The 11292-nt window shown below is 42.0% G+C and overlaps 1 protein-coding gene across 11 annotated transcripts in view; it reads left to right on the top strand.

The window, feature by feature from the left end:
• ACVR2B (activin A receptor type 2B) overlaps window positions 1–11292 on the top strand; it is a 66651-nt gene that overhangs the window by 27603 nt on the left and 27756 nt on the right. The window lies entirely within an intron of this gene.

Below are 11292 nucleotides of genomic sequence, written 5' to 3'. Positions count from 1 at the left end.
TGGAAACTGGCCCCAAATATGGCCTGGGGGCACTGTTGCTACACGCTAATGAATAATGCATTACTTTCCACCCAGAGGTGTATTGTTAATTCTCTTTGTTTAATTGCCTCATTGATTACATTGAAGGCTGAGGTTTCAGCCAGCGCTTAGTGGTCCCCCTGCTGGCGAGTGTTTGCAAACACATCTTCAACAGCGCTAAAACCCAATTACCCTTTGGACTGACTATTCCATCACAATCCTTGTTGATTTTGGACCGATTTTGAAGTTGTAAAAGATTGTATGAAATAGAGAGAGAGAGAGAGCCAGCTGTAGGAAGTAGGAGACAAGTTGAGGAATGGCGGGGGTTTGGGGTGCAAGAAAAAAAACCCCACTAAAGACCTATCCCTTCTGCATAGATTTACTCCTAGTAAGAATTCCTCTGCATTTTCGCTTATCACCAGATGCCCTCTGGGGTTTTACCCTGTAGCTTCCCGTGTTTGCAAAGTTGCATTTGCACAGCGGTGAGAAATGATATCGACCGTTCTTAGATTTATCTCTCTCTCACACACACACACACACAAACATACAAACACGTCACTTAAGAAAGGGAGATTTGGGATTGTTTGGGTTTTTTTTAAAAGGTGCCTGCAGATTTTTAAAGAGGGTGCACATTGGGCTGTGGGGGGGAGGGGGGTAGCGGGCAGCTTGCAAACCAACTGCTAGTGTGTCTAGCTCTCTTTGTGAAAGGAACAAAAAGGGTGTGTGGGAAACATAGCTAAACACCTGGTGCTCCAACGCAGGATAATATGCATTTGTATTGCACGGCGGTTCTTTGCTGCTAGCTATCCATTGCCCTGTGACCCATTCAGTCCTGCTGCCTCCTTTTGAGGAAGGCAGTTGTGTGTGGAGGGGAATTGGGGGCGGGGGGGGTGGAGGGGGGGAGAAAGTTGTACAGCAAAAATAGCTGAGGGGTATGTGTGTGTGTGTGTGTGTGCGCGTGTGCAATTGTGCATAGTAACAGAAGAATGTTATTTAAATTTCAAATTGGCTTGGGAGTTTTCAGAGCTACCATGTCAATAGAACCATCCCATGAAAGGGGCTTATAAGAACCTTCTTTTGTGTGTTCTCTCCTGCTGGTGGCTGCTCAGCCTGCCGAAATGAAAACAACCCGACTTGTCAGTCGAGGGAAAGTTAGCAAACTCTTCTAACAACGTCCGTTTCTTAAAACTTGCTCCTTTCCTCGGGGGAGGGGAGGAGAATTTGGCGCATTTTCCAAAAGTTGTCATTTAACGAAAACTGCCTCCCATGCTTTTTTTTTTTTTTTTTTAAATAGAATAAAATGGTAAGCAGTTGGTAACTTTTTTGTTTTCGTTTTAACGGGGTTAATGGTTTCACCGGCTCTTTGGTTTGAAGGTGGGAATTTGGTCTGCAAACATTTGGTTACTGTATTCGATTTGGGTGTGTGGGGGGGGGGCAGAGGAACAGAGGTAGGCACTGAAAATATTTGGAGGAAGTATGGTAAAATTTAGGGGATCTTCTTTTAAATTCTGTGTTTTTTGTTTTTGTTTTGCTTCCCAAAAGTAATCGTTTCTCTAATCCTGCAGTAAGTAAAATTGACTCTTAATTTTGAAAAAGCTCTACCTTGGATGGGATGTTGTTATATGCAAATAAACAGGTATAAGAGCCTCGCATGTGGGTGTAGAGCAGTGGTTTTCAAACCTGGCAACTTGGAAGATACGTGGCTTCAACCCCCAGAATTCCACAGTTAGCCAAGTTGGCTGAGGAATTCAGAGAGTTGAAATCCAGCCTCTTAAAAAGTTTCCAGGTTAGAAAAACACTGGTATAAAGTATCGGGGATAATCTGGGGGAAACAAGCAAGAACCATTACAGAACCAGTTTACTCAGTAGTTAAGGTGCTAGACCAAAAACCCAGGAGGCCATGAATTAATTATGTTAAAAGAGATGGGATGAAATTAAAGAAGGACATGTTAAGAGATGGGAGGAATTAAAACTGCCGCTGTTGGGGAGAACTACTGTGATAAAAATGAATATCTCACCTAAAGGATGTGTGTTTTTTATCAGATAATACCTGTTCTGACCAGGTGATGTACCCTTTAAACAATGGCAAAAAGGATACAGGTAGTCCTTTACTTGCAAACATTCATTTAGCGACTATTCAAAGTTACAAACACACTGGGGAAAATGTGATTTACAACCTGTTCTTGTGCTTAATGACTGTTGTAGCATCCCCATGATCACCTGATCCAAAGCTGGGCAACTGATGTGTATTTTTGACAGCTGTCATGTCCCTGGGGAGGTCACATGGTCACCATTTGCAACTTTCCCACCCAACAAGTAAAGTTAATGGAAGGAGCTGGATTCACTTTAATGATGGCTTTTCCTACTTTCAACTGCAGTTCACCTCCAAATATGGCAGATGTGCAACAGCTAATTATTGATAGATACTGTTCATAAGCTGAACCAGTAGACCAACTCAAACATCTAGATGTGTCCTGTAGGTCTCCTCGGGATAGACAGAGTGATCTACCCACCCCAATTAGTTCCCTCCAATGCAGCATCTCCAAAAGTCAGTGGACCTCAAACGTTGTGGTATGCTGATCCCATAAAACGATAAATCCACTGGGTGATACCTACCACCTTCCTGTAAGTCACCCAAGGTCTCTTCAATGTTTAGATTGGCTAGATCTCCTGCAGGGATCCAGAACCAGCCTGAAAGTCAGGGGTGAAGTGTAAAACTGGATTGGTGTCAGAGGTTGGTAGCCTTGGAGCCGACCAGATCTTTCTAGTGTCCTGTTCCAATCTTGTTTCTTACCCTTCCAAGGGTATCTTTTTCACAGGAGGATCTTTCTGGATCTTGATGCTGATCCTGGGTGTCATTTCAAGAAGTAGCAGCAAGAACATTTAGGCTTCAACAAGGCTTGTTGTCCTACTTGCTGTCTCCAGAAAAAAAAAAAAAAAAACACAGGGAAGGCCATTTTGGGAATAAAGACAGACTAAGCAAAACCTGCAAACCTGTCTACACAGAACAGGAATTCTCAATTATTCTAGGAATTCAAAGGATCTCAAAATTTGAGAACCACTCTCTTATAGAGAAGCTGCATTGGGAAGGACTCAAAGGGAGGCTTCAGGTTACAGTTAGTCCCAAGTCGATTTGTGGCCTTCCTATGCATTATCCATCATTGGCCGCTTCAAATCCGCCAACTTGCTGTTGATAGTCTTGAGTTGGTTTATATGCATCGGAAGTGCATTAATTGAGAACAGGTATGGAAACGTTTCTGTCAATAAGAGCTGGGAAGCCTTCATGGGGCTTTTAAGTTTTGTTCCTTCTGGCTACACCTTGCAGGTGCTCCGCAGTTCTAAAAATAAGACTTTTAATTTAAATACTGCCACCCAACAAGGAGAGACAGAGAGGTCATCTTCTAGATGTTGTGTTAAATTCTGCAGCCCTCCTTCCTTTCCTTCCACAGCTATCAGCAATGAATCACTTGCTTACCTTTATCTCAGAAGGAAGCCAGATCTTATTTTAAAAAGGAATTAACGCTACTTCTTATCACTTATGTTCTCTTAGAGGATGCATAAATCTAAACAGTCTTTGAGCAGTCAGTCGAAGACTATAAATCCTTGTTCCTCTTCCTTAAAACATTTCAGGCTACTTTCTGCTTCCAAGCACAGTGCGCTATGCTCTAATAAGCATATTTGGGGGGTTTGTTTCTTCATAATTTCTTTTGTTTAGCTCTTTCTCTTTAATTACGCAGTCAGTTTGGTGTAAAGGCCCCAGGCTAGAAACCTGGAAAACCCTGAATTCTAGTGCTACCTTAGGCATCAAAGCGGGCTGGGTGACTTTGGGCCAATCCACCAGGAGACTGTGAATTCAAATCCCACCTTAAACATGGTCTTGAGTTATTTATAAAAATAATAAAGGTGGCATAAACATCAACCAAACCATTGCAAGCTGCCCATCTAGTCGTTCTTAGAAGGGAATAAGCAGGCTCTGGTTTTACCTAGACAGGTGCTTGTGCATACAGCGCAAGAGCTAATTAAATCATATCTGCAGCTTGGAAGCTAATTAAGCCTTTATTCCCTATTATAACAAATAATTACAATGCACAATAGGAAACAGCTCGTATGCACCATCACCTTTGGAGGGCTTTACTCCTTGTAGAAAATATGCAGAGGGAGCCTGAATTACCAAACAGACCCTTTCTGTGTTGAATAAGCAACCTTACAAGTTATGGTCAGAATTTCTGAATAACGCAGGGAAGGCCAACCTTTTAAGCTAAATAAAGCAACATCTTGCGGCCTTTATAAATCACGAGAAGTAAATTCTGCTTATTCTGCACGATTCTTCTAGGGAATAGAGGAGAAACAGTTTAGTATGAATTACAAAGGAGCACGTTTAAGATTCATTAGAGAGCCAGGCTTTGTGTACCACAATTTAAACAGTGGTTCGTTGAAAGTGCAAGCTGAATAATAAATCATGGTACAGATAGTCCTTGAGTTAGGTCCATAATGAAGCCTTCCCATTATGGCCATAAGCCATAATGGTGATAAAACAAGTTGGTCTCAGGGCAATTTAATAACTTTTTTGTAGCCATTGTTAAGTGTATTCCTTGTTCACTATGGCACAGTTTTGCCAAAAATTGGAAGTAAGTGGCGGGTTTTTTTTGGGAAACTGTCATAAAGCATGGTCACGTGACCTCAGGATGCAATGGCTGGACATGCGGCCATATTGCTGAACACCTGAGGGTGTTTTGACCATAGGAATGGGGAGTGACCATTGGAACTTCGAGGTCCTAAGTCCCCACTTTCAGACAAAGCATAACTTCACACAATTGTTAAGTGAGTGGTGGCAAGTCGAGGATTACCCATGTACATGCCACAATGCAATGCAAGTTAAAAGCAAACAAACCAATCTCAGCTTAGTATAAACCTAGTTAAATGTTTTAGGAGAGTATGGCAAGCAAGTTGCACGTTGGAACATTGTGTAAAACAGAAATTATGTAATTCTGTCATACAAGAGGGGCACCACTGATAAAGCCATGTGTCCTGCATGACTTCTTCCTGTATTTTTTTGGCGGGGGGCTTAGTAGTGTCATAAAGTGACTTTTCTTTGCTCCATATGCATAGTCATAGTCACTAAAAGTTCAGCAAACTTGGGCCAAGGTTCTCTTGGGCCAGGAATTCCACTCCAGGAATATAAAATGTGTTTCTCAACCATGCCCACTTTAAGGCAGGTGGGACTTTAAATTCCTTGCCCAAATCTTTGTTGGCCTCTCACTTCTTCCTCCCCTCTTGGTGGACGATGAGGCTGCCGGATTCCCAAGGAAGCATCCTTTATGCTCTGCGCTGCCGGCCGGTAATAATAAGTTTGGGGGTTGTTTTTTTTTGCGTGAGTTAAACCTGTGGTTTTGTGGTTGAACTGAAGCTGGTTCCTTGCCAGCAGCTATAAATAGCATTGTGTACGGAGAAAGAAGTTTTTTGAGCGAGTTTAAGTGGGAGAAAAGGAAAACCCTTTAACTCTCCAGCTGGCTGCTTGCCAAACAGACAGCTGCCTCTGCGAGTGAATGTATGGAGGTAGCGTGGGAAGGAGGGAGGAAGACTGTCTTCCATTGGTTCCTTAGATAACTTCAAAGCTTCCCCGTGACTTTGGGTGCTCTGCCTCCCCTCTTTTTCATAATGAAGGTTTGAACATAATAACTGCAATTTGTTAGGCACACCCGGATGGCCAGAAAAATGGAGAAGGGAGGAAATTCAGGGCTACTTATATCTCGGGGCTGCAAAAAAAAAAAAAAACACAGGCCGACACTAGGTGGCAGTAAAGAGATGCCTTTTCTGCATCCTTTGGCTTCCCTCTAGTGTTGACTAGATTTTTTGCAGCATACACACAGCTGGAAACCTTAGACGAGTCAAAAAGCGAGGCAGGGGTATGGTTGTTTTATTTTTTGTAAATTTATAGGGCCACCCAACATTCTCATGGCGCTTCTTGGCAGCTTGTGCAGAAATAAAACCTGCATTTTATTTACATTTAGATAATAAATGAATAAATAAACCCCAATTAACCCTCCCGTCCCAAACCGGCAACAATAATAAAACCCACAAATGTTATTTTCTATTGGTAGGAAATCTAAATTCTGAGGTTTGTCTCATTCATCTAGAAACAAACATTGTCCTTCTGTCTAATTGTCCAATACTAGAGTATTTCTCCCCCCCTCCAGCCAAACATTCCCACTTTCTGTGGGGTTCTGAGCCAACAAAACAGCTCCTCTATCCTTTCCATATTTGGGGGGGCTCTTAAGAAGCGTGGGAAACCTGACTGCTCCTCCTCTAATTCAAATATTTTTGCAGGTTGCAAAGTTTGAGATGAGCTATTCATGCAAGCAGCACACAGGGCAATATATATGGTAATCAATAGATAATTAGTTATTAAGAGTGGGTTCTGTGTAATAGAGGAATAATGCGTAGAGTGTTGCAACACCTTTTAACGTCCATAAAGACTCTTTCGACCCCCTCCTCTATTTCAAAATCTTCCTTTGATCATTGGATCTTATTTTAATTTTTTTCCCCTTAAAATAAATTAATGGGCTTCTGACGGTTCATGTACAAAATGGGTGAAATACGAACCTTTTGAGGGTTCTTTTCAACCAGTTGAATGGGTGATCTTTCTTTGATCTTGCCAATAATGAAAGTGCCGCTGAGGGAATGCTGGGGAGGGGGAAATGAGCGGGGGGAAAACCCCTCAGCTTTCCTGTTTAGATATTGCTGGTGGGCAGTCAAGTATTTTCCTCCAAGCCAAGACTAAAACACATCAATTAAAAATAATAAAACAGGCAAGGGTGTGAAAGTCCCTTTACCCCCAATTCTTTCTATTTCCTTGCTTCGTCTAAGGCAGGTCTGTACATATTTGGATTGAGGGGGCTCTTGCAGTTGTGCTGGTTAAAAAAAAAGTGGTGTTTTGGGATGTTGCTTTTCCCTTGAAAACAATGAAAACAGGCCAAGATGGGCCCTGTTTTCTTTAGGGAATTGTGGTGGTGGGTTTAGCAATGTGACCTTGCCTGACTGGGCTGAGGTCAGCTGTTTCAGGAATGGAAACTCCATCTCCAACAATCTGCAGGGGTGAAAGGTCACTGGACCTCCCATTCAAGGTGGGGGAGAGGTCGTGGCTCCCTGGCTGTAGTTCAGAGATGAGGACAGGGCTGCAGAAGACGGGTGTGGGAACCTCAGAAGTCCTTCCCAAAGTCAAAGAGGAAGATCCCGGACAAAGATCAATGAACCTCAGCACAAAAGTTCACATGTGAGCATAAGATGGTGGAGGAAAGGTTAATGGAGAAAAATAAATTGGAATGGAGGGAGAGAGAGAGGGAGGAAGGAATGAAGGGAGGGGGTGGGAAAAAGGAAGGAATGGAAGACGGCGGGAGGAGGAATGGAAGGAAGGAAATGAAGGAGGCGGAAGGGAGGGAAGGAAGGAAGAGGGAATGGGAAACCATAACAGAAATGAGGAAGGGAGGAAGCAAGGAAGGAAATTGAGGGGAAGGAAATGAGGGAGGAAGGAAAGAAGAAAGGGAGGAGAGGAAAAGAGGGAAGGAAGGAAATGGGAGGGGGAAGGAAGAAAGAAAAGTATAAAGAAGGAAATGAGAGGAAAAGAAGGAAATAAGGGAGCGGAAAGGAAGGAAGGAAGGAAGGAAATGAGTGGAACGAGGGAAGAAAATGGAAGGGAAGGAAAAAGGAAGGGAGGAAGCAAGGAAGGAAATGATGGAGGGGAAAGAAAGTAGGAATGGAGGAGGGAGGGGGCAAGGAAGAAGAGTGATTGCTTGTAGCTTTTTTCTTTTTGAAGACATTCTCAAATCACTTTTTTGAGAGTGGGTGGGGGTTAAAAACAGGGGAGACTGCAGATCAAGGAGAAAGTTGATAAGAAAGAGGGAGCCCGTTGCGTCTTATAGCTGAGATCAAATTTGATATCAAGCTGTTAGACTTCCTTAGAAGAATTAATTACAGTGGCCCTTAATCTTAATTTGGATAATCTTAATTAATTAATTAATCTTAATCTGCATAAGCGCACCAACATGCCTACCTTCCCCGTCCTTACAATAAGGACAGTATAACTATGTATAAGTATATACATAGTTATGAATACATGAAATGAATACCCATTTCAGGTATTCATAACTATGTATATACTTATACCTATTACCTTGTAAACGATTGACAGATCAAAATAAATAAATAAAATAAATAAAATCAAGGAAGTATGACATCACCATTACAAATATTGGTTGCCTTTATAAATAACAGCTGTTTTAGCCGATTGCTTTGCATAACTGCAGTTGTTGTCCAAGGAAGACGGCCACCGTTCTTCTTTCCTGTGAGGTTGTCTCAGATATTCCTTTGCCTTACGTAAAACGTGACTCTCTAGCCTTTGTTTCTAGAAGTAGAGAGTGTAATAACAGGTAGTCCCTGGCTTGCAACCATTTCAGCGACCATTCGAAATTACGACGGCCCTGAACGAAAGGACGGGACAAGCTAGTAAGTAAGTAAAACCACATTGTTGTAAGGTTGACCGGTTTCCTCTTGAGGTCTTCTCCTGGGATTTAGGAGAAAAAAAAACTTCAGATGGCTGGACAGCTGTTTCTACTGTGAAAGAGGGGGCATTTCTGTGCACTTGAGGGCCATCTGCTAACCCCTGGAAACCTCTTCAACTTCCAAAACCAAACAATTAAAATAAAGCGGAGGTGGGGGGGGCAGGGAAACACACATTAAAACCAATGCTTTCTCAATCGAGTGGAACAGATTAAGAAAACGCAGATGGCATTTTCCTCTGAAAACTAGCCCACTCTGTGTGTATTTCATCTCAACCTTTCTCTTTATCAGATGTTTGGTTGGAATATCATCTGGGATCTTCCAAAAGTTTCGGCTATGATGGTTTCAGCAGAACAGCCTTTCCTAATCTAGCGCTTTCCAAATAGGTTGGACTTAAATTTCCATTTTATTTTTTTTTATGCCCTAAGAGCTGAAGGACATCTGAAAGATTCCCAAGTTGGGAGGAGGGGAAAAGAGAATCAAATGCATAACCATTCAGCTAAAAAAAAAAAAAATCTATAGACTTTCTTGTCAAAAATGTTAACCTTGCTTGGGGCAGCTGACTTTTCAAATGCATTTTATTCACACAGCTCTCAAACTTTTAAAGAAATAACCTTCCCTGTTGGGGAATTGCTATTATTAAGATGTCAAGAAGAGTTAAAAAAAAAACGTAGGGGTGGATATTATTTCAGAGAGGATGTTTCTGTAACACAGTTGAGAAGCTGCCAACTTCATTCTAGGGTGTAAAACTGCCAAGATTTTGACTCCATAGCAGGATAGTTCCACAGTAACTGTCGCAACTGCGAGAACGAGTTGTAAGTCACTTTCAGTGGTCATCTGTGTAGTCCCACTTATTAAAGGAAGGCCTCAACTTACAACTCCACATTTAGTGACCATTAAAAGTTACAGTGGGGTTGAAAGAAGTGTCTTATAACCAGTCCTTGTGCTTACGACTGTTGCAGCACCGTGACAATTTGCATAATCAAAATTTGGGCACTTAAGAACTGGTAGGCATTTTACAATGATTGCCGTGCCCCAGGGTCATGTGATTGCCTTTTGGGGGAAGCTGAATTTGCTTAATGACTACATGGTCCATTTTATGACTGCAGTGCTTCGCTTAATAACTGCTCGACAAAAAAGGATTGTAAAATTGGGCATAACTCACTTAAGGACGGCCTCAGTTAGTGTAGGAAATTGAAATCCGTATCAAGTGGCCAAGGTTGAAAAAAAAACAACACTATGCTGGTCCTTTATAAAGAGCTATCTCTGCCGGCTACCTTTTGCGTGGGGCATTTCCCACACATTTGCTGCCTTTGGACCTCAGCAAACTGCTGCATTTTCAGCAAAATGGGCCAGAAAGCATACAGCCCGTAGCCTTTAATTTAGGTACCTGCGCATTTATGTGCAAGGAGATATATGGCTCCAATAATTGGCTGAATGGCGTCAGAATGGAATGAGGTGAGAATGCCGTTTCTTCTAGCAGGATCTGGCCAAAATATGATGGCAAAAATGCTCCATTCAGCTGAATTCATGTTGTGCGCTAGTTATGACTTCCCTACATGAATCCTGCATGATATTTACAAAGAGGAGGAGGAGAGAGAGAGAGAGAGAAACACCTCTTGCCTTTGCAGGTAGTCCTTAACTTACGCCCATAATTGTGACCGGAACATCCCTTGCTAAGTGATGTAGTCATTAACTGAGTCAGCAGTTGACTGCACCCAATTTTATGACCCTTTCTGCTGTGGTCATTAAACAAATCCAGCTTCCCCACCCCCAATTGATTTCGCTTGTCAGAAGCCCAGGAGAAGGTAGCAATTAGAGTTACTTATGAAAAATAATAAAGGCAGGATATAAATAAATTAAAGAAAAAAGAATATAAGAAGACAGTTCTTTGGTGTTTAAGGTGGGACAAATAGACTGCTGATTGGTAACCACCCTCCACCTACCCCCAAAAATGGTCAGCCTGGATGGTCCTTCCAGAGGGACTTTTATTTTGTTCTGCTTTATTAACTAAACAATATGGGAGTCTAAATGATGTATTCTTCCATTTACAATTGAAGAATTGAAAAGGCTCCCTATGGAAAAGGAAAAAAAATATCCGTGAATTAGCTCCTCCCTGTTTTAGGGTTGTTTCTGGTCTTTAAAAACAGGCTTATAACTTTAGAACAAAGTGCAAAAATATAGGAAATAAGGAAGGAGAAAGAAAGCTTAGTGAAAAAGGCTTAAGGATGTAAAGCAAAAGAATTTGAGGTACCTAGGAAGGACTAAAGAAATCAGGGCACCACAGAGGCACCTGGGCAAAAATCACTGAATCTTTTAGAATTTCCTAACGTCTTCCTCTGTTTTTTACTCACAGTGATGACAGGACAATTCTTGGAATTTTCCAGTTGCCTCAAGATACTTCTGTGGTCCCTGAAATAGAATATACCCAACAGAGTAGGAAGCTAACTCCTAAAATATAATAGTAGGGGAGGGTGGCTTTTAAAATTCTTTCCTGGAATGTGAAAACCGAAGGCACCCAAGTCATCTTTTTATGGGTTTTGGCTTCTTCCCTTCTTGAAGTATTTCAGGAATCTGTTGGCTTCCTTCTGGGCCTCTTGAGGAGCATGTGGTCTTGCAAAAGGCTTCCTGATTCCCCTTGCCACCCTCTTTTAAAAGACAAACACAACAACTTGTCTCCTTTGTTTTGTTGTTAGCTGAAGGTTAATTTCACTTCAA

This window comes from Pseudonaja textilis, chromosome Z (genome assembly GCF_049901715.1).
Source record: "Pseudonaja textilis isolate UNSWEBS1 chromosome Z, rPseTex1.2, whole genome shotgun sequence".
In the NCBI taxonomy this organism is placed as follows: Eukaryota; Metazoa; Chordata; class Lepidosauria; order Squamata; family Elapidae; genus Pseudonaja; species Pseudonaja textilis.
This window is presented reverse-complemented; position numbering and strand designations above follow the sequence as displayed.